This window comes from Schistocerca cancellata, chromosome 4 (assembly GCF_023864275.1).
Source record: "Schistocerca cancellata isolate TAMUIC-IGC-003103 chromosome 4, iqSchCanc2.1, whole genome shotgun sequence".
Taxonomy (NCBI): Eukaryota; Metazoa; Arthropoda; class Insecta; order Orthoptera; family Acrididae; genus Schistocerca; species Schistocerca cancellata.
Genome location: NC_064629.1, coordinates 345,088,738 through 345,114,793, shown reverse-complemented (window position 1 = coordinate 345,114,793; position 26,056 = coordinate 345,088,738). Strand labels below are relative to the sequence as shown.

At 36.7% G+C, this 26,056-nt stretch overlaps 1 long non-coding RNA gene across 1 annotated transcript; it reads left to right on the top strand.

Moving 5' to 3' along the window:
• Positions 1-25,299, top strand: LOC126184820 (uncharacterized). The gene is made up of 2 exons (XR_007536888.1): positions 1-169; positions 24,877-25,299. It is a non-coding gene; the product is annotated as an uncharacterized LOC126184820 (long non-coding RNA).
• The last annotated feature ends 757 nt before the right edge of the window (positions 25,300-26,056 follow it).

The window sequence follows — 26,056 nt, the reverse complement described above, 5'->3', positions numbered from 1 at the left end:
ATATGTTATATTACAGCTGTAAGCACTGCACAATTTTCACAAAGGTATGTGTGCGCTGGCGTACATATCGCAAAACGAAACAAATGAAAAATGTGGTGGAAGATCTTTGACAGATTACGCTTTGGAGAAATCAATGATCAGTGAGCGAATGTCACAAAAGGCAGATAAGGTAATTGCTAGTATTGTTATTTGTTTAGATTCGTTGACAGCTGTTGGCGAAGGTAGTCAATTAAGCGAATCCTGTTATCCCATTGGTTTTATGTTGGTCACTTTTATCACAAATGGAAGTTAGTGATGGTATTAGACAGGTAATTTAAAAAAAAGTTTTGCCTCTTTGTCGCACTAGACATCTAAATCGAAACTTTCGTTCATCTGCTGTTCTTAATGCGTTTGAAAGTATCTGGAAGCTTAATTGTAATATTCGTGAATGGAAAAACGTTGTCTTGAACGCCGTGTTTATGCCGCATACAGTTAAATTCGAGTACATTGTAAGATTCGTGTAAGTCCTTCCTAGAAATAACAAAATTGAGATTTTTTTTTTTTACCTTAAGATCGTGAGTAAAAGTGATGATTCATATCCGTATTTGTTAAAGCGCGTGCTGTTTTTGGTAATTTAGTGAAATTTTATTTCCTCGTGCAGTTGACATTACGTACTCCAGCATTTGTCGCAAAGGCAGTGTAACGAATATTGACCGGATAAATGTTCAGTCAAAATAACCAGAACATAATGTTGTTTGTGTCATTTGAAAAGGAATGTTCTTTGTTGCTGTTAGTGTCCTAGAAATTTACATTGGGAGGGTTGACAGAAACTGAAAGTTTATTTAATGGAAAAATACGTAATATTTGTTTTATGTGCTTGCTCCTGTCCAGTGTTGTTACTGTAGATTATTATCGTATCAATTAAATTTGTGTATGTATAGTGTACTTCGTTAGTATCCATTAGTGAGTATTAGCTCTGTATTTTAAAAAGTATCTTGCAAACCATTCAATTTTTTGTGATAGAAACGATAGTGTGGGAGGTCAGTGTTGCTTCTGAGAAAGTCCACTAACAGTTTACTGTGTTACTAGTTAAAAAGGAATGAAAGGCTGTTGTGTAAACTAAGATATGTGATTGTTTGCTGCACTCATCATTTAGTGATCTTTGCAATGAGAGTGAGGGGGCATATACAAAGCTGTATAATCTGTTGCATGATGCATACCTAATAGCTGTTTAATTGCCCAGCAGACTGCATCAGCAAAGTCAACTTCTACCTCCTTTCCTGGAAGAGCAATCAGTGTTGTGAAAGTCTTAATCCTGTATAATGCCTACAATATGCACACAATAGTAAATATAGCCTATATTCTTAACAGCAATTGTATCCATAGGAAAAAGGCATTTCGTTGATGGCTGACAGTAAAGGAAATTCTTATTTCATATTAGTTTTAAACTTACATGAATAGTAATTATCTTGATATGTTCAAAGTCTTAAGTCTCCAAAATTGTATGATAACCATTATAGTAGGGTCATTCCATGGCAAGTGGCCTAAATTTAGACAAGCCCCCACTTGACCATCTCCAATTCTGATGAAATTTTTACAGGATGTGCATATATACCTTACATTAAGCACTGCCAAATTACAGCTTCATAAGTAGTGTGGTGGGGCCACTAGCCACCTTTTCATAAAGGCTGTTTTTTTTCTCATTGTGACTGAAATGAATAAATGATGAACATTGTTTTACCATTGTTCAGGATCTAAGAGACTTGTCGTGCTGAAACTTTGTGATCCTGTTCAACTTTTTGGGTACAATAGCTTAGTTACAGTACAAAAGGTCAAACTATGGTAAATTCATCATAGTGTGCTATCAAAGTGGCCTATAAATCTTGTCCCAAATAAACTTAGGCCTACATTTGTTACATTAAAAAATATATGTACCAGTCGTACTCTTTACGGCTCCCAAGCCAAATATTTCAGTTCTTATTAATTCATTTGCTCAAATTTGTTACTAATGGCAATTACAGTTGACTCTAACAAGCTATAATGTTGCTCCATTCTTGTTGCTGATGGAGCTGGAATGACAGAAATGTGTTTGTTTGGAGTCCAACAAACATCCTGCCTAACTGAACAATAGAATGAATGTGCAGGTCCATTGGGGTGCATGAAACTGAGTAAAACATAATTTTCTTCTTCTGAAACTTCAGACACATTACCAATCCATCATTTTTCAGTCATATATACAGGCAATGTATTGGCCCAGTTGTAAGGCTGTAATATTTCTGAATTAAACTGTTGCTTGACTTTGCCACAAAAAAATTTGTATCATTGGATACTCTTCTAACACAAACTTGCTTTTCATTTAATTGCACAAAATGGGGATTCTCTCTTGTTCCTGATATTGTGCAGCCATTTTTGGACCTTGCTGTGTGCTCAGTTTTTAATGTTTCAATTTCTTCTTTTGAAACAAAAATGAATTGGCTTCCTCTGATATTATTTGTACAGCATTTAAACAAATCAGTTGGTGTCAAAATCTGGTCCTCAGTTGATCTTTAAAGGCTTGATCTTGCTGCCAGGTGCTTTACAGTTCCTCCAATTCTGTTACATGGTGATTTTCTATGGCTTTTAGCAAAAAAGTTCCATTCAGCTAAGATTCCAGTCATTTTGATGGTGGCAGAGATTCAGAAAATTTTTGAAGTTTTTGTTAAGTGCTGCTGACCCATCACTGAAGTAGTTAATGTGTGTGATTTTTCCAAGGAGACACTTTAGATCTTCTATTAATTTCACTATAAAATCATGTACAGCGATTGTATCGTGCTTCAGGCTGTTGCTTATTATACAGTAGCTGATGCTGATGCCCAGGTTATTTCTGAAGTACATGACAAATGGGTATAAAGTTGCTTGGCTGTTATTCCAGTGAAAACCTTGAGCTGCATCCTGGACAATGAAGGAATAATTTTCAGCAAAGTCCATTAATATGATCAGTTGGCTTACAGCTTTCTTTTATGCATTTTAGGTGCTTGCTCTGGTGCTATGCAACATAATGACGAGTGGAAAGTTTGTCAATTTTTGAAATCAGATCTTCAATAAAATCCTTGGTGGTCATCTGCTTGTTTTCTAATGTTTATCTATCAGTGTGCACCCACTGTTTGAACTCAATGGTGTCATCTGGATCACTGTCTTCAAAACTACTTTCTAAAAACTGTTCCAGTAGTTCTTTTCCCAGACAGATTTCACAGTGATGAAGCATGCAGTCTTTGGATTCCAAATCATACACTATTTTAGTAATCGGACTCTTACAATCTTTTTTAGCTAATTGGAGTGCTTGCAAGCATCAGTTTTCACATTTTGGTGTAGTGCTAACACATACTGAGTGGGTTCATGCAGCAGTGATCCACCATTTTGGTCTCAATTCGCAAAATTTGGAAAATCCAATTTCGGGCCCATGTTGAAGTTGATATGCAGCAAACATTTCTTTCAAATTATTCACAAGGTATTTTTGCATCAAAACTTTCTTCCTTTATATTCTATTTGATTGTCTTTTTTACCTGGACAAATTCGGCTGAATTCTTCATTCTGAAAAAATGTTACCATTCTTTCTTTTATGGTACCTGGAATCTTCTTGCCACACTTGTTCTTTGGCAGAGCTAATACACCATTTTCTGCCTATAACTTCCTAGCTGCTTTGACCATCCTCTCTGAAACACCAGATTCTTGCATTCTCTTTTATAGTCCAGCTTTGTGGTACTAATGTCAATATTTGCAATTTTTCAGGCTGCCTCGACAATTGCAACTTCTTTAAATTCTTTAATCAGCTGCTTATAATCTTCACAATCAGGACATGTCTTGCTTGTACTAGGTGTTTTAAGATCTTTTGGGGCAAATCCTCCAGCAGCAGCAATGTTAGCAATTGCCTCTTGAGCTTCGCTTATTTTTCGTTTTGCATAACCTTTCACACCCCTTTTTGATACTTTCTGATAGCAGTTAGACTTTAATCGATTGATACTTCTGGATATGCTTCATGTTCTAACTGGTTTGAAGTCGACTGATTTTTCTGCTTTCTTTGCTAAAAATTGTTTTATGCAAGTTGGATAGATGTTCTGACCAAGTTTCACATTGCTATTAGTCATGGGTTGCAATTGTTCTGCTGTTCTTTGCATCAAAAGGATTACAACAAGATCTCCATAGAAAGTCATACTTGTCCACAAGCATTGCTTTGTGATGAAAGCATATTTGTGCATTTTCAGTAAGACATTTCTCACTTTGGTTTATTAATTCCTGTTGCTCTACTGAAAATTCTTTGATTGGAATGAAGGCTTGTGTGTGTGTGTGTGTGTGTGTGTGTGTGTGTGTGTGTGTGTGTGTGTGTGTGTGTGTGTGTGTGTGTGTGTGTGTGTTTCAGATGACATGCAGAATTATCTGCAAGGCCAATGACACATGGTACTGAAACCTCGTTGATATTGATTACACAACAATTAAATTTATGCTTCCAGTTGCCGTTTGTTTCAGTATTAGGAAAAGTAGTAGTGTATATTTCCAGCTGAAAAATATTAAACAATCATAGGTAATAGGAACTTCCTTGAGAATACAACAGAACAAAATTAAATAACTTGATAAACATTTCTAAAGAGTCATCCCGTACCTTGAAATAATTTTTACTTACCGAAAAATATGTTTATCCAGTAATAAGACACCTTACATCATTTAGAAAGGCACACACATCTGAACACTCTTCATGACACAAGTGTGCTTCAGACTGATTGTTGAAGCAGGTTACTGATCTCCATTGTTGACACTAAACTGGTCTGTCTCCAAAATAAAAACTATTTCTGATCAGACAAGGTGAGCTCAGATAACTCAGTTATTATTTAGGACCCAGCAGTCTGTGCCTTATAGCAGCCAAATATTTTTTTGTATTCAGTGTGTACCACAAAGTGAAGATGGACAGATATCTTTATTTACTGTTGTGGTTGACTAGTAGTATATCTGATTCTGTCTGTTGCTACATTTTGTAGTCTTTTTATTGCTGGCTTCTTGAATGTCAGATAGTAATGCTACGTCATCTGTGAATCCCAAGCAATTTCATCTTACGTGGTTCCAATTTGTATGTTTTTAGCATTTTCCTTAAATGCTTTTGGCATATTCATTGTTTATTTGTACTAACGAGGCCTACTAGATGAACCCATTGACTGTTGTGCTTGTGTTCTGTAGCTCAAATCCATGAAAGATATTTAAAGCAATGGACTCAACTTACTTGGATACATCTAGCAAGTATTCAAAATGAATGGTTGTGAAGATGGTTGTAGCAATTAGGCAAACAAAATGTTCATTTGCAAAAGAGTGGCAGTAGTGATTCATACATTAAAGATGAACTTCATCTGTGCTGTATATTAGTAACAACCACTGAGCTGTTTATACTGCTGGTGTGTAGACGAACTAAACTTGAATATAATGAAATTAATAGGAATGGTACTTCTTAAAACATTATGCTTCTTCCTTCATTACATTGAATAGCTATGTTTATTTAGCACTGTTAGCTTGATATTCAGATAGCTGCATTGGTGATAACTATAGTTTTATCCTTTACTGTTCATTGAAATAATATGGGCCTAAAAGACTTGGGATTATGTGATGAGTTACCAAAACAAAGCTTTTGTAGTTATTGGTCTTGAACAAAGACCTTCATATGTGACCAATTTATTTTATGATAGCCTTCTGTTTTGACATTGGAGGTAGTGTTCATAATTTACTACCCATTTTTCACATCCTTCAAGCATCCTAGTCACAGAACTGTTAACTCTTGTGGCCACACTTGACTGCACGCAGAATTTGTCACGTGTGGTACACACCTGTGTGTTAAAAAAAAAGTCTTGTCTGTGTAATAACCCATTCTAGTTCAGAAGCAGTGGTAATGTGCATAGCTACAACACTAGGCGAAAGGCTGATCTTCACTATTATGGGTTAAATCTAACTTTGGAACAGAAAGGTGTGGCTTACATGACCAAAGAAGTCCTTGGTCACTTACCAAATAGCATCAAAACTAACAGATAGCCAGCCAGAATTTGAAAGCAAATTAAAAGCATTTCTGAGTTACAGCTGCTTCTACTCAATAGGTGAATTTTAGATATAAATTAGTAATTTTACAGTTATTAAATTGTCACACAAAGAAGCCTTTTGTTAAACTGGCACATTTCACACCTTTACAAAATGTCTTATTCATGATTATGGAACATTAATTAATTTAATATAGAGGCATTTTTAATGAACTTTCTTGACAAAACCATCATCACTCATGAAACGCAAAGCATAAGAAATGAGGTGGTGCCTCACACACCTAAACTATAACTCTTGTCTATCTGCAAGAGTTCAATTCTTAAATAGCACAAGTATTGTATGGTGCAAAATTTTGAGTCAGTTGGATACAGACTGATCTGTAGCATAGTGTGATGTCTAAGTTATGATGGAGAGAGACAGTTTGGTAGTGAATTGACAGCCAACGAAAGAGAATATTAATTATGCCGACAAATTGATCTGTAATGTGGGAGATGGTCGAAATTAGGTTGAAAAAGTTAAGAGATGGTGAATCCAGTGAACATAATGCTATGAGCATATAAGTAGTTACTGTTTTATAATGTAATTGGGTAGATAAAAAAATCTACTCAAGTGGCAGCAGGAGAACACACATATAAAAGTACAGAAATTTTCAAGGCATCGGAGCCAGTGGTTCCTTCTTCTGGCAGAAGGGTTGAAGACGAAGGAAGAAGAGTGAAGGAAAAGGAATGGTGAGGTTTTGGAAGTGGGGAGAGATCGCAAAAGTTTTCCAGAACCCTGGGCTTAGAAGATGGAATGGGAAAGAAAGACGGATTGTTACAGGCTGCACCAAATGAGATTTGAAAATCTCTTAGCTTAATGGTGGAAGATAGGGCAATGCACAATATAGAGATTACTGACAAAACAACAGCCACGAGTTAATAAGCATAGAAAGCTGAGTTCATTGTATATTGTTGAGTTGGGGGGGGATTGACAGGTCAGAAAATAAGATTTAGAAAAACTAAAAAGAAATTCCCTCCTCCCTCCCTTTGTTTTCTATATCTTTTATTTTTTTGGAGTATCTATGCCCCACCCACCTACCTCTACCACATACAATATACTTAGCTTTCCACTCTTATTTGCTCATGCATGAGGTTCTGTCAGTAGTCTCTGTATTGTTCATTGCCCTGTCTTCCACCTTTAAGCTCTCAGGTTTCCAAATTTTGTTGGGTGCAGTCTTTCCTTGCCATCCCATCTGGAAAGTCTCCACCAGCCCAGGGTTCTGAGTGATTTTTCTGAACTCTTCAAATTCACACCAGTCCTTCACTTACCATTCAACCCTTCTGCCAGAAGAAGCCACTGGTTCAGAAAGCTTAAACATTTCTGTGCTTTTATATGCGTGTTGCCCTGCTACCACTGGGTAAACACACTAGACTTCGATGAGTGGTTTATGCATGCCATTTTGCTGTCAAGGGTCAGAGGAGCTCACACAAGCAAGCACACTTAATGCACATGTGACCACTAGTACCAGCAGCTCTGACTGGAGCTCTGGTTGGAGCTGCCAGTGGTAGCAGTCATATGTGCTTGTGGTGTGTTTGCCTGTGGGAATTGTGTGTGTGTGTGTGTGTGTGTGTGTGTGTGTGTGTGTGTGTGTGTGTGTGTGTGTGTGTGTGTGTGTGTGTGTACTCTCCCTTTGCTGAAGGTTTTGGCCGAAGGGATTACTGTGTGTAACAGTCTTTCTGATATGGTTGTCTGCAACTCAGTGGGCCATCTTCACAGTGAGTAGCAATCTATCCTTTTCCTAATATTGCTGATATTCCAACCTCCTCCTCCTCCTCCTCCTCCTCCTCCTCCTCCTCCTACATGTATTCACACACAATACTTCGCTGCTCTTTTCTCATCAAATATGCTTCCTAGAGTTGCTGTATACATGTACTACTGTATTATGGAACAATAAACCAACATCCAAAATATTCTTACATGAAAAAATAAAAATCCTGGTCAACTGAATCTATTGGTACACATCAGCTTTGTCTCTTGCATAGTAATTGTGTGGTGCATTACTTCAAATTTGTGCAAACAGAACAGGGCCAATATTTCTTCTCATCTGTATTAGTTTTTGCATTGTAGATCGCGATGACATACTGATTTGTAGTGCAGCTGAAGGTCTGGGTTAGAATTTGCAATCTGGTGATGCAGTACTAAATGCTTCATATGCATGTGTTATTTGTGGAGTTGTGTGTGTTGATCCTGTGATGGATCTGACAGTCAAGTTAACAGCTGTATGTTGATGGAGATGTGGGATATCCTTCAGAAGTGTGCCTCAACCCCTTTTGTAACAGTTAACTTAGAGATTTTGGAATGGATGGCTGTGGGATGATTCCATAATCTCCACACCTTGCTCATTTTACATTTTCATCATCATAAAAACAGTTTCAGATGACAATAATATTCTAGGGATGTGGCACAGAATATGGGGTTACTGTATAATATCTCCAGAGGATACATAAATTGCTGAAACTCTCAGGTGTTACTAATAATAAAATTCCCATGTTTTATAGTTTTTGTATATTGAACATTAAGTAGTTTTTCATATGTTTCATACATGAGTGTTATGCTCTGTTAGTCTCTCAAACTGATGTAAAGGTACCTCTTGCATATCTGGAACTTGTTCTAAACATGTACGAGATTCCTCAGGAAATTCAAGAGTGCAATTTGCAAAAGTGTCACATTAAAAAATTACTTTTATAGCTTATTAGTATTCCACCTGGCTTACTTGCATTGTCAGTGTGCACACTATTAAAGATGATTAAGAACTTGACTACATAACACTATGTATTAAGGCTTTTAATATGTCTAAGTTCCTCCAACTACTGATGAAGTATTCCACAAATATTATTAAAGATTAACACACAAATCCATGAATTGAGTAGTATCTCAACATTTGAGTGCAGGTCGAAAAAAACTTGCGTTAGGTTAGGGACTTTTGAGTGGGCCATGAACTGTGAGTAGATGTACAGAAGTACAGATTGTATGGATATTGTGATTCATTTTCCTCTCACAATTTACATATCACCAACAGAGGTAGGCATTGTCATCCATCTGAACTGAACTACACACCCACCTCACCGTATGCAAGTTGAATATATTCCAACATTATTTATATAGGATACCATTGCTGGTGATTGATGCTACTGTGGAGGTACGCATTGATGTTCGTCCATTGCCCAAACATTAACTCATCCTCCGCAGTTACTCATATTCCAGTATGATTTCGACATGGTAATATGTTCCCAATTCTTTTCATTCCAGTTGGTCTTTACTAGTTGATTAATAATGTGAAATACAATTTAAACTACTCAATTGTTACTCACGCCATTATTCAGTATTTTATATTAAAATTGTCAGTTGTCCAGAAAACCTTAAAATAAAAATTTAGAAAGTGTAAGAGCAAGTAATATGTTTCGTGAAAGTTACATCGAATTATTTTGAATATTTATGAGAAAATGAGCCTTCTGTATATAAAATCTCTTACTGTTGTAATGAACTTAATAAGAATATAGAACTCTTTGGCCTTAGCCCATTTCCTCTTTTTTTTTACTTCAGTTCCATCTTTTCTCACTGTTCACTATATGATCTTCTTTGCCAGATTTTAACACCTTTTTTGACTTCCTTGATCTGTTGTACCTTTTTATATTTCTCATGTTGTTTTGAACATTGGGATCTCGTCATGTCAAACTGCTGAGATACTTGGGCCCTTGGCAGTCTTTATTAATTGTAACTTGATTGTCACCTGTGCAGAGAGAATTATGTTGAACAAATATTGAATTAGGTATCCCTGTCCTAATTACGTTGTTGAAAGAATCATTCTATGCCTTGTGTATAAGTGCACTCGGAAGAGGTTTAAGCTTTTGTGAAGTTACTCACTGAAATTTACAGTGGCATGGATAAAATGTTAATGGGTGTACTGCTCAGCTCCAGTAAACACCACAAGTGTAGTATTGTTATGCAGGCAGTTTCTGGAATGATTTTGTGTGTGTATGCCAGTTTTACATGTCATCAGATGTTACTTAAAACATATCATTAATTTATAATGGAGGCTGGCTTAGATCATGTTGTTCATTAGATCTATATTGGTGTGATAGAGATGATCATCCATTAAGGAAAACAGTGTTTTGTGTTGTATTGTATGCTAGACTTTGCAAGAGTTTGTGTTGCCTGACTGATATGGAGCATAGGCAGAGTTCCTCATTGGATTAGAAGGTAGATAGTTTGATTGAGAGTTGAAGACAACAAATACGTCAAGACATTTTTTAATATACGTTGCTTATTCCATAGCTATATTTATGCCCATGATTAAATGCCATATATTGCCAATATGATCAGATGTTTTGAGGTTGCAATGTGTTTTGGTGACTGTTACTAACAAAAATGATTGTATTAAAATGTCTTGGATATCTGTAGAAATCCCACTAGTTTATTAGAATTTATTTTGATAATTTACTCCTGTTAGAGACTTCAGCCATTAATCACCATTAGTCATTCCTTCACTCATATCTCTACCATGTTAATGGTGTCATTGGTCTGCTAGCATGTTATCACGTTGGTAACTAATTTCTACTGCACTACAGTCCGTAGAGATAAGTATAAAGTGTGCTGCATTTCTGTGCCTTTGGCTGAAGCTCATGATATGGTTCCTCATTAATCAAAAGTTTATTGGAAAAAAAATGCCCAAATATCTCTGTTTACAGAAATCTCACATTTTGTTACTTTGAATTGGCAGTTGGGGAAAATCCTGTATCTCGGTTTGTGTAAATGAAAACCTCTAAAGTTTCTTCATTTTCCACTGTTTGTAACAGTTCTCAACTTTACCCCATATTTTTCAGTGAGGGCAACAAACATATTAGAATATTTAAATTTCACTTGGTGTTTTGAATCTGTTTGATTCCTTCATGCACAATTTGTTTTTCCTTCAATTGAAACAGCTGGGGCCAGGTGATTGAAGTCTTAATGTGCTGTCCAGTGGTTTGGTCACCCATTATTTGTAAGTGGTCACTCAGCCACCATTAATTATTTTTACCTGTTTGTCCTGCTATTTTATTTTTAGTTTTATCTCCCTGTTTTGATGTGCTGTGTCCAATCTTGCAATTTGAACAATACGAATTCTCTCACAATTCGGCTCTGAATTGAACTTTAGGGAACGAGCGCTGATAACCTCGCTGTTGTGCGCCCTATAACACTAATAATCATCATCATCATCTGGGGCCAGGATGAAACACATTTACAATTCTGGTTTGGTTGTGAATCTAGAAGGAAGTTCTTTAATGAACTGTCAAAGTATGGCTCTCACTTACTGCAATTTCATCTATTTTCTCCACACATCCAGAAGTGTCATTTCTGTGCATATTTGTCAGCTATTCCTGTCTTTAGTGTCAGTCTTTGTGTCCTATTTTCACTTTCACTGGTACACATTTTCTGACCTAACATGTGACAAAATATTCTACTACTGTTACACATTGTTTTGTTTATATGTCTCTGACTAAACGTGTCTGTGCATTTTTGTGTGTAGTGTTACCAACTCTGCTACTAGCTTTGATTTTCAATTTATCTAAAAAAAATTCTGTTAATGAATGCTTGTTGTAGATCTGCTGTGTCACTGGATGAAGAGAGGATTTTGAAGTTATTTATTGGTATAGTGATTTTGTCGGTTTGGTTTGCAAAGGGGATAGTCTTAAAGTACTAAAATATTTTTTTCTGCTATTAAATAGTTTTGTTGTTTGTGTGTTCTTGAGACAGCTGAGTGTCTGTTTTATGGTCTTAGTGAAATACTGCCATATGTGCTCTCTACATCAAAACAAAGCAGTGTGTTCTGTACATGGGATATTTGTAATTTGTTTGTTATTTATTGGCTAAGTGGTGTTTCTTACTGTCCTATAATTTTAAAGTTTGTTTTGGTGGACAAGCAGTGTGTGCACGTTTCCCTGTATGTAGACATATGTTGCTACAGCCCTGAAATTTCCTATCAGTTTATGAGATTGTATTCTGGATTGTAGCTTGGCTCATGAGTTACATACCATTGTTCACTCACCATCCCCATCTCCCCATCAATCTAGTCCTCACCCCCTCTTCCAAGCTGTGTATTTTTACTTGTCCTAAATGTATGATCTTTTGAGTGTTTTTAAAATGTATTTGAAATTTGTGTGCTGTCAGACTTTAATATGGGTATTTGCGAAATATGAACTTCGAACATTAAACCTTGGTGCGACAGTCATTAAAGGGTCAAGGTTCAAAATTCAGGTGTAGTGGAACTACATGCTTTAATTCAAAGCAGTAAAATTAAATTTGTGGAAATATCTTTGTTTTGGCTTCAATGTTAGCAGTGGATTAATCATGCATTCATATTCAGTATTAATAATACTATTCAGATATAGTGCCTTCATCTTATCTTCATAGAAAGAAATTGACTTGCCTCAAACAAAAATGTCTTGAAACAAAGGCCAATCAGGAACTACAAACGGCTCCCTACAACTATCTGTTGCTGATGTTGCCAACTACTGAAACACTTAGATGACACACTAAGAAAATTGATCAAGAAGACTGCAATAAGTGCTGCTATTGCGTGATAACACCTACGTGCATATAGCTGATTTGACCCTTTCTCACTCCTTATTATATGACTTATCAAGAAAATCCTTTCTGAGAGAAAATGGACTTCAAACTTGGCTTGACCTGTCTCTAATACCAGACCTGTAGATTTTTACAGGTGTGGATTTGAAAAAAATTATTTGAACGTTTAAAACTCAAACATTTAGATACTATTAAACTGAAAGGTCATCTTTGTTTTATCCAGTCTATAATAATGAAAAGAACAGGCAGTATCATCTACTTCTAATGCTACTGAACATCCCGTAGTACAGTGCAATTCCCACCTCAGTGCTCTCAAAGGCAGATTTTCACGTGGTTAGGTGAAGACTGCTAACTGTGGCCCTAGATGCTGGTTGTCATAAGGACTAGGCCCTAGTCATCTATCATGGGTTGAAAAAGACCACAGCAGAAGCTAGTCAGGCAGGAGGCTGTGTGGATGCGCCACACAGTGTGGACGTGGCAGCTTACAGATAATCTGCAGTGACTTGTAATGTAGGAGGGCTGGCCGTATACCAGTATTTCCATCCACGGTGATCCAATGGGTGGCAGTGGCCTACCACAGCTGTGGTAGGCATTAGGTTGGTTGCATCTTGTTATCAGCAAAGAGGTAGCATGCCGGCCATCATTGATCAGCTTGTTGTGGTTACACTGAAACATGTTAGACCAAACATGTGCCTGCACTTACACTTGTGCCTGTGCCTTTGATGTGATGGCCGTGGTTGTAAGAGTGTATTTGCCCTCATTTATCAGACATGTTGACATTCCTTGCCTCACAGTGGTAATTCAGTAATTATTGGGCTTGCCGAGCTGCCTCCATTTGATTTCGCAGCGGCACTTGGGTGGAGAGCTATTAAAGAATTTCTTTGTGGTGGAATAGTGAGGGGGTAGCATCACAGCAAATGTATGGCATCTCTGTAATCGTCAGCTTACCACTGAGAGTGATGTTCAGTTATCCTGTTAAATTCATTAGATATGTTTTTGTAATTTGGATGAAATATTGTAACTATTCTTATGTAGTAGGTGACAACACAATTTTTTTTTACTCCAAGGAGGTGATTTTAGGCATAAATTAAAATTGCTCACATTTCTTTCTTTGTGTTGATCAGCTTTTATGTCTGCATTTGCTACCACCACAGTAATAAGAGAATTTTAGTCATTGGCACCTCAGTACTTTGTTAGCTAAATTACTTGTTTCTCGGTATGAATGAAAGTGTAAAAGTAGGTTCAAATGATGTTGGAAAAGTGATATATTTAATCTGTTTTCTCCTCTCTAATGCCATTCAAAAGACCTATGCAAAATTCAGTAATGTAATATTAAGAAAAGTCGAAGTTCGTACTGCAGTTCTGTAGACTGGAAAACAAACTTTGGATAATCATCGGCCTACAACTGTAATGAGACAAATTTAATGAATTATTGTGGTTTAGTGGTTTGCTCATAGCTTTTTATGTTTGCTTGACTGAATATCTGTATTTGTTAGTCATTCACTTTATCCTAATAGAAGTAGTATAATACTATCAGAAAATGCTGATAACAGGAAGCTTCTAATATTAATCATTCCTGATGATTTATCATAGTGACAAAGTAGCAGTTCATGTCAGAGCACATTACTGAGCTATTGAATGAGTAATTTTTGCTACAGATACCAGAGGGCCACAACTTCATTGTCTTCAGTAGTCTGGATTGGTTTAATATTGTTTAAACTCCTGGCTCTAGTGTATTAATTGAACGTGGAAATGGTGTTCTCATGTCTCTGTAATGAGGAATGCAAAGGTTGAAAAACGGGTTATTCCTTATGTTTGCGGTAAACCTCTGAATCGATATCGGAAACAGTTACCAGCTTTGAGTTCTTGTGACATACAATGTAACGTATTTATGAGCCTATTGAAGCTCATTGAGAGTAGTTGTTTGTCCTGATCAGTTTTAAATTAGTAGTGGAGATGTGATTTCTCTTCACAGTGGAACAATAGGTGGGGGTTCAGTGAATCTTGAGTGTCAAGAGATGAGGTTGGTAAGTGGATTGGATGTTTCCATTTGTTTACAGCCATTAGCGATGGGGTCACCTATCTTAGACGTGATGTAACGCTCTCCCATAATTTTTTGTTGCAGTTAGAATTAGACTTACGAGCTTTGGCCAGAGCTCACTATAACATAGTGTTACTAGGAGTATAGGTGGCTGTAGTGCCAAGTCCCATGATTGCAGCAAAATCAGTCACTGTAGCTACAGATGGTGATAGACTGCAACTCTTGTTTAATACCTCCATTTTATTGAGCTCACAATCTGCTGGAGAAGAAATTAAATTGTCTACAGGTAGGTGTAAGCATAGGGCATACAGTGACAATTACGTAGCATGTAAGGGGGCTGTTGTGTGTGGGGTATATAGGTGTTAATGCTTTCCACACACTGGAAGGAATTAAGTCTGGCGTTTAATCCCATTATCAGTGACCACCTGGTGGTAGTTTTGTATCACGGGTTAGTAGGATCTGCATAGTCTCAGACCATTTCAGCACTGTATATCAGAACATACAATCAAAGTACAATGTTTTAAAAGCCATTCAATACTCAAATTGTATTAAGACCTTGTTGTCATTAAGCCCTTTAGCAGAATGAGTCCTACTTCTATTCTAGTAATAATTTAAATGAGCAACTTGGTGTTAAGGACTGAGATAATCTCCTAAAACAGTGAAGAGCTTTGCAGATGTGTGCATTCATTTATAATTAATTTGACCCAAAACTTGACAAAATTCATGTGGCAATGGATAAAACAGTAAGCGTAGTTTGGATCTGCTTCTTTCGTCACCTTAAAATTAGTGTTGGTGACAGTGATACGCAACTGGAAGTAGAGTACTACTTACCATAGAAGTTTATTGTAATAATTACACCTTGATACTTGGCATATGTGTTTTGATAGGATAAGGGCATTGAACGATTAAGAACTAAATTACGACCAAACCATGCCAACTATGTGGTGCTGGATAGAAAATCTGTCCTGTACTCTGCTTGGTGAACCTCTTATTTCATTTTGGATTATATCTCTTAAGTGTATTGTATATTGGAGAGTTCATTCATCAGAAGCTTTTTTGCTGCTCTTGGTAAAACGTCAGCAGTGGTTAAATTGTAGTCTTAATGAGATGACTTTTCAATATTTTGATTATTATAAACTGAATGACAATTCAATGATATATTTAGAATATTACTGTCAGTATTGTGTTAATGTTCGTGATTTGAAACTTCGTTATTCGTACATTTTGAAATTTTTCTGTAGGTATTCTTGTTTTTTAATCAGTGCTGTGTTGCTTTTGGTGTTCTTTTGGTTTGGAAGTAGTGCTAATGAGTTGTAAAAATTGTTTTCAAGTGTATAATAATCAAAGAATAGAAAGTCAAACAGTGGCAACTTCAGGTGGGATTATCAACATTGTAAGAAAAAGACAAATTGCTACTTACTATGACACACGTTAAGTTGCAGTCAGTCACAACTAAGACACTTGCATGAAGCTAAGCTTTCGGCCACAGCCTTAATCAGTAAAAAAAAAAAAAACACACACACACACACACACACACACACACAGATGTGTTGGTAGAGGTCTGTAAATAAACATTGTGTGGGAGATCAGTATGGTGACAAAACTATTGAGTAGAGGATGTGGGGAAACTTACCATATGTTGAAGCTGGGATAATTATGGGAGTGGAGAATGTTTTGTAAGGATAATTCCCATCTGTGCAGGCCATCTGGATCCTTCTGTACACCACCAGCTTTTTTGATCTGTACAGATGGGAGTTACCCTTAAAACACATTCTCCACTCCTGTGATTATCCCGGCTTCAATGTGTGGTAAAATACTGTCCCCACATACTGAACCCAATAGTTTCCTCTGCATTCTTATCTGCCACCATGTTTATTTGCAGCCCTCTGCCAGTGCATCTGCCTGTTGTTCCCCACTCCTCCCCTTTTTGATCCTTTTTTTCCTCCCTTCCCTGCCCCACAACCTGGATGCTGTGCTTGTTGGCAGCCTAGTCCCTGCCAACTCCACCAGACAGCATTTGTCTCTCTTCCCCACCTGTACACTACTTTCCCTTTCCCCTTCTCTTCCCCACTCTGTCCAGATTGCTGCTTGCATCCCATGTGATAGTTGCATTCTGACATGGTGCTGGAGCTGACAGTCTTGTGTGCATGAAATGTGCTTGCTTGTGTATGTGAATGGTATGAATGTCTTTTACTGATGAAGGCTGTGGCTGAAAACTTTATGTAAGTGTCTTAATCTTGTCTGCCTGCAACTTGACATTTCTCCTTCATGATAAGTAGCAGTATGTCTTTCCCTATATTGTTAAAGAATAAAAGGTGTTGTTTGTTCATAATGTTTACAATATAACTACTGGTGCAGCTTTCAAAAATATGAATTGCATCAGGTAAAGTATACTTTGCAGTTTGCACTATCTTAGAGACAGGAAAGATAAAAAAATATGGCAGCTACCGAAAATGAGGACTTCGCGAATAATTTCGATTAAATATACTGAATGATTCTTACCTAATGTGACATTTACTATGTAATTTTTTGTTTTTCCATCCAAAAAGGTCATTACATTAAGAATCTACAACTAATCTAACATTTTAAAGTGTGAATTGTCTTAGATGTTCCTATGGCAGTAGAGTGCTTCTCTGAAGCAGGGGTTCACTATCTCAGTGGTAACATCGTCTTTTGAGGCTGCCTTAGGTATCCGTTCCACTTGGTTAGTTTTATACCACTTCTGTGACTGAGCTTCATGCAGCCAAATAGAAATGTAATAAGATATTGTAAGAACACTGATCACTAGTCTTCTTGTGTCTTTGATTTCAGTACCGTGTAACTTTGAAAGTGAAGAACTTAACAGAATTGCACACTTGTAATGAATGCATTTTTCTGCTTCCACTCATCTTTTTCCCATTAATACATATTTTATCAATCAGTGCTTTGCATTGAATAACTTATCAGGGTTTTGTAGACTTGTAGTCCCTGTAGGGGATTTATATACTTCAGTATTAGCACTGAAATATTTGAATATTATCTAGGTTTGCATGTAGACAGAATGTTTAGAGTTAAGAATATATGTATAACATCTTACCACTATTCAGTCATGAAATTTTGGTCAGGCTCATATTGCTGATACTTTCTGTTTTATTAAAATAGAATTTATTCAGAATAGGGGTATTGTTATAAGTTGTAACTTGTATTAGTACAGAGCATATTTTTGTAGTGATGTTCATTAGCTAATTTTACACAACAGATAAAAATAACAGAAGTTAGTCAACTATACTGTATCATATTATCCACAACAGTCTGACAACACCCAGGTATTGTTTTGATTCCATACCTGTAGAAATATACTGGTTTGGAGTTAGTGATATTGTCAAGCCCAGTTTGAAGTGCTTTAGCATCCAGAAATGAGTGTGCTTGATAGTCATTCAATAAAGATAAAGGTTAACATTGGAGGGGAATAAATCCAATGAAAAATGATCTGTGAACCAAGATCTTGGAAAATTGCTTCTGTCCAATCAGCAGAGGCTGACTGTGCATTATCTTGCAATATCAGCACTCATAGCACTCTTTTGATTTCCTCAGATTGCAGGTGCAAGATGTCTCAGTTTTTGGCTATAAATGCCAGCTGCAATGGATGTACTGCTGGGGAGCAATTCATATACATTCACCCTCTTCATAACACAAATGCATAATATTGTCTTGGTGGATGCAAGTTCAAGAACTGTTGAATCTGATGTGAAAGAGTCATCAGGACTTAAGCTAAAAGTCTTCTCGTGATACGAGAATAGCACTGTTAGTGGAACCCCATGGAGAAGAAGAATAGCATGATTTTTAGGACTTCTGAATTTAAACTATACGAATATTAAATTCATTATGATGAAAATGGAAATAGGTGGGTGTCTATTGTTTTTAGATGTTTTAGTTGGAAAGTGAATGGGTCATTTAGCCATTCAATTTACTTCAGACCACACACAGATTTTTAGTTACAGAGATCTGTCGACACCTCTCACAGACTGTGGGCATCGTTCTCGCACTGATGCACTAGACACATCTTGAATCTAATGAAGACAGGGTTACAAAGAATTTGAACACCTACAATCAATGTTCAAAGAAAATTAATGCTCTTCTCATTACGTTAGTATAGTTTTAACAAAGATTAAACATGACCAGTTGCAAGATAAAGAGAATAACTTTAAAGTTCAGGGTGTTCCTCCCATATATGGTCAATACGAGGTGCATTAAAGTTCTAAGGCCTCCGATTTTTTTCTAATTAACTACTCACCCGAAATCGATGAAACTGGCGTTACTTCTTGATGTAATCACCCTGCAGACATACACATTTTTCACAACACTGACACCACGATTCCATGGCAGCGGCGAAGGCTTCTTTAGGAGTCTGTTTTGACCACTAGAAAATCGCTGAGGCAATAGCAGCACGGCTGGTGAATGTGCGGCCACGGAGAGTCTCTTTCATTGTTGGAAAAAGCCAAGTCACTAGGAGCCAGGTCAGGTGAGTAGGGAGCATGAGGAATCACTTCAAAGTTACCACGAAGAAACTGTTGCGTAACGTTAGCTCGATGTGCGGGTGCGTTGTCTTAGTGAAACAGCACACGTGCAGCCCTTCCTGGACGTTTTTGTTGCAGTGCAGGAATGAATTTGTTCTTCAAAACATTTTCGTGGGATGCACCTGTTACCATAATGCCCTTCGGAACGCAATGAGTAAGGATTGCGCCCTCGCTGTCCCAGAACATGGACACCATCATTTTTTCAGCACTAGCAGTTAACCGAAATGTTTTTGGTGGCGGTGAATCTGTGTGCTTCCATTGAGCTGACTGGCGCTTTGTTTCTGGATTGAAAAATGGCATCCACGTCTCATCCATTGTCACAACCGACGAAAAGAAAGTCCCATTCATGCTGTCGTTGCACGTCAACATTGCTTGGCAACATGCCACACGGGCAGCCATGTGGTCGTCCGTCAGCATTTGTGGCACCCACCTGGATGACACTTTTCGCTTTTTCAGGTCGTCATGCAGGATTGTGCACAGAACCCACAGAAATGCCAACTCTGGAGGCGATCTGTTCAACAGTCATTCGGCAATCCCCCAAAACAATTCTCTCTACTTTCACGATCATGTCGTCAGACCGGCTTGTGCGAGCTCGAGGTTGTTTTGGTTTGTTGTCACAAGATGTTCTGCCTTCATTAAACTGTCGCACCCACGAACGCACTTTCGACACATCCATGTCTCCTTCAACTGTCGATGAATTTCAATTGGTTTCACACCACGCAAATTCAGAAAACGAATGATTACACGCTGTTCAAGTAAGGAAAATGTCGCCATTTTAAGTATTTAAAACAGTTCTCATTCTCGCCGCTGGCGGTAAAATTCTATCTGCCGTATGGTGCTGCCATCTCTGGGACGTATTGACAATGGACGTGGCCTCATTTTAAAACAATGCGCATGTTTCTCTCTCTTTCCAGTCCGGAGAAAAAAACTCGGAGGCCTTAGAACTTAAATGCACCTCGTATTTCTGTAAGCTAGGTGTAATCCTGAAAAGCCATTACAGTAATGTTGCAGCCACCTGCAAAGACATGTATTCTTCTAGTCTCATTAAAGGATTGTCAGTATGGCAATGTCAGTATTGGTCAGACCACACACAAGGATAAAATGAAATGTGTTGGAACATGATTGCCACACTTGCCTTTACCAAACCTGTAAGTCAGCCATAGCTGAGCATTGTATATCAATGGGACATTCTTTGGAGTATTCTACCACTAAAATCATGAAGATGATACCCTTTCAGAATTTGGTTACTTAAGTCTGTGGAAATAAGTTTGGCTGGAGATTTTATTAATCATGATGGCAACTGTCAGCTGGATAAAGTGTGTGAGTTCTTTAACTTGTCCAGAAAGACAAAATTTTACTCCTAATACCATGTCTAGTGACAGTTTCTTCACAAAGACAAAATTTTACACCTAAAGTGACCTCTAGTGACAGAGTTTATTAGTTCAACCAGTAGATTTTTAACTCTTTCAACCTACAATTTGACAGAGGGGCATGTATGCAGTATATTCCTGTGCATCTGCAGGAGCAGTATTCAACAGAGGGCACTGAATTTGACAGGAGTGGGTTCATGCAGCAAAAAGTGTGTGTGTGTGTGTGTGTGTGTGTGTGTGTGTGTGTGTGTGTGTGTGTGTGTGTGTGTGTGTGTGTTTAGCACCACACCATTTTTATGTGTAAATGTAGTAGTGTGCACAAGTAATCTACAGGGTACAGTTCACTTGAAGGTGACTGCCAATTTGTCAGCTGAAATGTGGTTGCAAGATAGCATCATACACCTGAAACCCTGAACCTCTGTGTGATATGTGCAATGAGGGCAGCCTGCATGCTAACATACCAAAAAAGTACTGCAGGCTTAAGTGGCATTCTTTCTTTATATGTAAATTTTAAGTGTGATGATAATGTACTCCAGTGCTCTTTGTCACATGCTGTGTGAACAGTAGTTACACAGCTTGTACTGTACTTTGTGTAATAGGTTTATTACAGATATTTTCACAGAAACTTGCACTACAATAAATAAGTAATATTATGCTTGCCAAAGCAGTGCAGCAACATGTGCTTGTAGATCATTGGTACAAGGTGGGATGTAGTGTGGCCACACGGATGGACACTGTCCACCAGCATTTGGCACCACACTGATGGTAGAGTGCAGTGTATATTCTGAATTGGACAGGTAACTGTAAGCTCTTTAATGGAATTTTCTGATATGTTTTCTTATTACTTACTAAACTAATAGTTGGTAATATTCATGCCTGTCAGCACCAGCTTTCTTCGGATTGGAGTTATTACATTCTTCTTGAAGTCTGAGGCTATTTTGCCTATCGTGGCTGGCTCTCACAAGGCTACCAGTAGTTCTGATGGAATGTTGTCTACTGCAGGGGCCTTGTTTAGACTGTTATTTCAGTGCTCTGTTGAATTCTTCTCATTGTATTGTATCTCCCATATCATCATCATCTTCCTATTACGTTTCTATAATATTGCCTTCAAATTTGTCTTCCTTGTACAGATCCTCTATACTCCTTCCACCTTTCTGCTTTTCCTTCTTTGCTTAGTACTGGTTTTCCATCTGAGCTCTTGATATTCATACAACCACTTCTCTTCTTGCCAAAGGCTTCTTTCATTTTTCCTGTAGGCAGTATGTCTCTTTCCCCTAGTGAAATATGCTTATAAAGCCATTTTGCTCTTCCTGTCAGTCTCATTTTTTAGACAGTTGTATTCCCTTTTTTCCTGCTTAATTTTCTGCATTTTTATATTTTCTCCTTTCATCAATTAAAATAAGTTTGTTGAGTGACATCCAAAGAGTTGTACCAGTCTTTTCACCTGTTTCACCATCTGCTGCCTTCACTGTATCAGCTCTCAAAGCTACCCATTCATCTTTGAATGCTGATTAAAACTGGAGAAACTGCAAAAAGGTAGGCAATTAAGGAAATGGGCCCTGAGTATATTGAAAGAACCAGATGTTGTTGAGAGCTTCAGAGGGAGAATTAAGCAATGGTTGATTAGAACAGGGAAAAGGAATAAAGATGTTTAAAATATGACAAAAATAATACCAGCAGCACAATTCCAATTAAATGGTCAACAATGGCTTATCAGAATAAACCCACATACAAAATAGGTGGTATATTCAATGAGCAGGGTACAAGCATTCAATGCAACACAAATTATCCACCAGACAGATACCAACAGCCCTGTATCTACAATTTGTTGCAAGGATTTTTGGCAAAATTTACATTGTAATGCCTGGTAGAAACTTTGACATAAGATGTAAAGAAAACACCAAGATTTGAAAATACATTACATGCCATCTAATATTTGCAGATCACATTTAACTAAAATATCATAGGCCAAGCAAATGAGAAGAATATATGCATAATTGAAATCATTAGAACAAACTTCTCATGTGTCTGCCATACACACATTACACAAACACAGTGTTAATGTGTACCTAATAGCCATATAAAAATTGGAATCAAACACAATACAAATCATTCTCCTCCTCCCATCTTGTACTCATCTTTCAACACTCTTCCTCCTCTGTGTAGATCAGTAATTTCCAAGCTCTCTCTTCCTCACATACATGTAATTAAAGCTGTATTGCCGTAAGTAATGAACATTTTAAGATGAAATGAACATTAAATGTAACAATGTTGGCAACACTAAACACATGAAGTTAAATAGATACATGTTTCTTCAGGGAAGTGTAAAAACATATATGTGCAATAGTGGCACATTGTTTAGTTTCGTTCCATCAGGAAATAGGAAGCAAAGCAAGGGAAAATGAAAATAGGCCAAAAATGCCAGTGCCAAAGACAGGAATAGCATGCCAAATTTGCATGCAGATGACACTTCCAGATGAAAATGTAGCAAGTCAAAGAACCACACTTAGATAGCTTGTGCAAGGGGCTGTTTTTAAATAATCAACAAAACCAAAATTGTAAAAAACTTGATTTCACACTGCAGATGATGTTTGTCCAGTAAAACAAAATGCATTTGGTAAAGCAAATGTATGTGCCTATTTAATAGTTGCATAGATTGATCCAAAATACTTAAATTTGTTGAACTATTACTATAGAGACCATGTCCAGACAAATGAATTTAAGTTTTTATTCATGGGCATGAGAGACTTTCGTCAGTCAGTTTTTTGAATACCTTGCTACCATGGGCATTAAAATAATTGTGTGTGGCATCTAATGTGGTTGAGTATCTGTCACTTTTTGTCTTTGACCAAACATAATTTGTACTACATAAAGTAAATGTCACACATTTCATGAACAACAATATTTTAAAAACTGTTGTTAGAAATCTCTTAAGGAGTTTCCAGGATTTTTGGTAGTATTAATGGCAATGTAATTTAAAGACATTTCAAATTACAGTAACCATAGGAAAAACTTCCATATCAGTGGGCTCAGTGGTTGTAGATATGTGCTAGTGGTTACTATAGCCAAGTTAATCTGTGGTGGTAAAATTTGCACTAGTATTCTAAAAATGTGCTGTCCATATTTTTGTGTGGTTCCCCTCATTAGTGTGATGACTGTAGATATTACAGTTAAGAATTTTTTAATTACTGACTTTTTAAGCAAAACATTCAGAAATGCTCATTAAAAAGTGGTTCATTGTGTATTAATTGTGATTTGGTTGTGGCCTATGTTATCACAAAGTGGCAAAACAAAGATTTTCAAAACATTCAGGAGTATGGAATAAGCAGTGGAATATTTAGATCCCTCTAAGAAAGGAGAAATGTAGTAGACACGTATAGATAATTAACATTGAAATCCTTCCACATTGAGGAATGTGAGTATGTGATTGTCAAATTGATAGATTGGAACAAGGCTGCAGTATAAAAGTAAAACTGCTTGTATGTATATCTGTTGTAGAGAGATTGTTTGATGTAGAAGCAATTTCTCCATTTTTGGGTGCAGCAACTTTAAAATAGACAATGGAATAAACCCCTCAAGTGTAGAACAGCCTAAGCTCATATACAGGTAGTCAGTTGTTTATAATTTGCTTTTAATAGTTACTTTTGTCACTTCATAATAAATATATCTTACAAACTTTTATTGACATGAAATGAGTATCTGTATATTAACTGTAGTGGTATTTAACCTGTGTGGTAGTTCTATTTCATCACATTGTTAGAACAATGTTGTTAAACAGTTGTAGCTGTAGTAGCTTATGGGAAAGTAAAAGAGCACAGTAAGAAAAGTTACTATGTTGATTGGAGATAGTGATTTTGTTAATATACATATTGAAGATGTTCTCAGATTGTAGGTAAATGATTAATCATGTAAAAAAGTAGTCATCCTGTTAATTAGGTAAGCATAGGACATTTGCCAATTCATTTGCAAATGGAATATCTTCCATTTAATCAGAAAGATATTTGGGTATAGCAACATAATGTTGTATAAAAAAATATGCCAATTCAAGGGAAGATAGTGTTCTCTCTCTCTCTCTCTCTCTCTCTCTCTCTCTCTCTCTCTCTCTCTCCCTTTTGCCATTATTTGATGAAATGAATATGGCATGAACAAATAATTAAAAATGTAATAAATTTGTGTGTAATGAATTGTACTTAGTATTAGAGAACATACTGTAACATATTTCTAGTAAATTATCAACTTTTGTCAAGTAATGGAAAAAGTTTGATCTGGTTTGTTTCAGGGATGGATATAGAAGACACTCCTGGTGGAAGTGTAAAGTTGTAAGCTCGTCTTTCTGAGCAGTAGTGAATACTATCTACTGCCCAAAGGACGAATTTACAAGTTTATACTGCAAGGTACATCTAGTATGCCACAATCAGGTTGACTCATCTGGTGCAGTCCATAAATGAAGATACTGCAGCAAGTAGCATTTTTTATTTTCCATAAGCAGGACCATTATTTAGAACATGGAAGTTAGACAGATTCAAGATAGCAGTAGTGTAGTAACTGAGTAGTCGGGTTGTCATCTTTGTTATGAGTGTACTATGTGGTAGTTGTATAAGTGACCTTTCTTAAAATTGTCCTTAACTGTAAGTCTCCTTAAACTGATTACACACACACACACACACACACACACACACACACACACACACACACACACACAGCAAAATTATATTGTTGTGAGGAAAGCACAGAGGAAGTTAATGAATTAACATTTTTAATTTTGTTGTTGTTAAAATTGACAGTGGTTTTTTAATTTAGCTATGTTTGTTATAGATGGGGACAACATAAAGTTAAAAAAGACAAAAATCAAAGGAAGGAAATAAATTAGAAATGTTATAGACCACTTTGTTTTCAAAAATTGTTATACTTCATTATACTTAGTATTTCTAAGATCCATATTTGTTTGCACATATTTACCAGTATAAAGTAAGTGAGTACATGTTTCAGCATAGTTTGTAGCCATAGTTCCCAGATGAACAGGTCAGATTGTATATACTAAAGATACAAAATGCACATTTTCATGTCACAATTAGTCAAAGTAATAAAATCTAGTAATGCTGTGGTGTATTTTTATTTTTCTAATATTTAAAACCCACAAACGGGATACAATTCTCTTAATCATGCAACATTTTGGTCATGCCAGTTGCTTGGTATTTATGTATCTTTTCATACTATTAAGTTTAGTAACTGAGTGATCTAATACATGAAAGGAAAAATAAGGTTGTTAACAACAGATATTTTCACTCTTAAACATATGTTTTTTCATTTCATGTTTGTAAACTACTTTGCTAGAATTTCTGCTGACAATAATTGTGCAGTAGATACTTTTCCTTAAAGATTTTTAAAAACTAGTACAGAGAATTTTCTCTGGACGAAAATTAAACTACAAACCCTGAGAGGCACCATTATAAGAACAC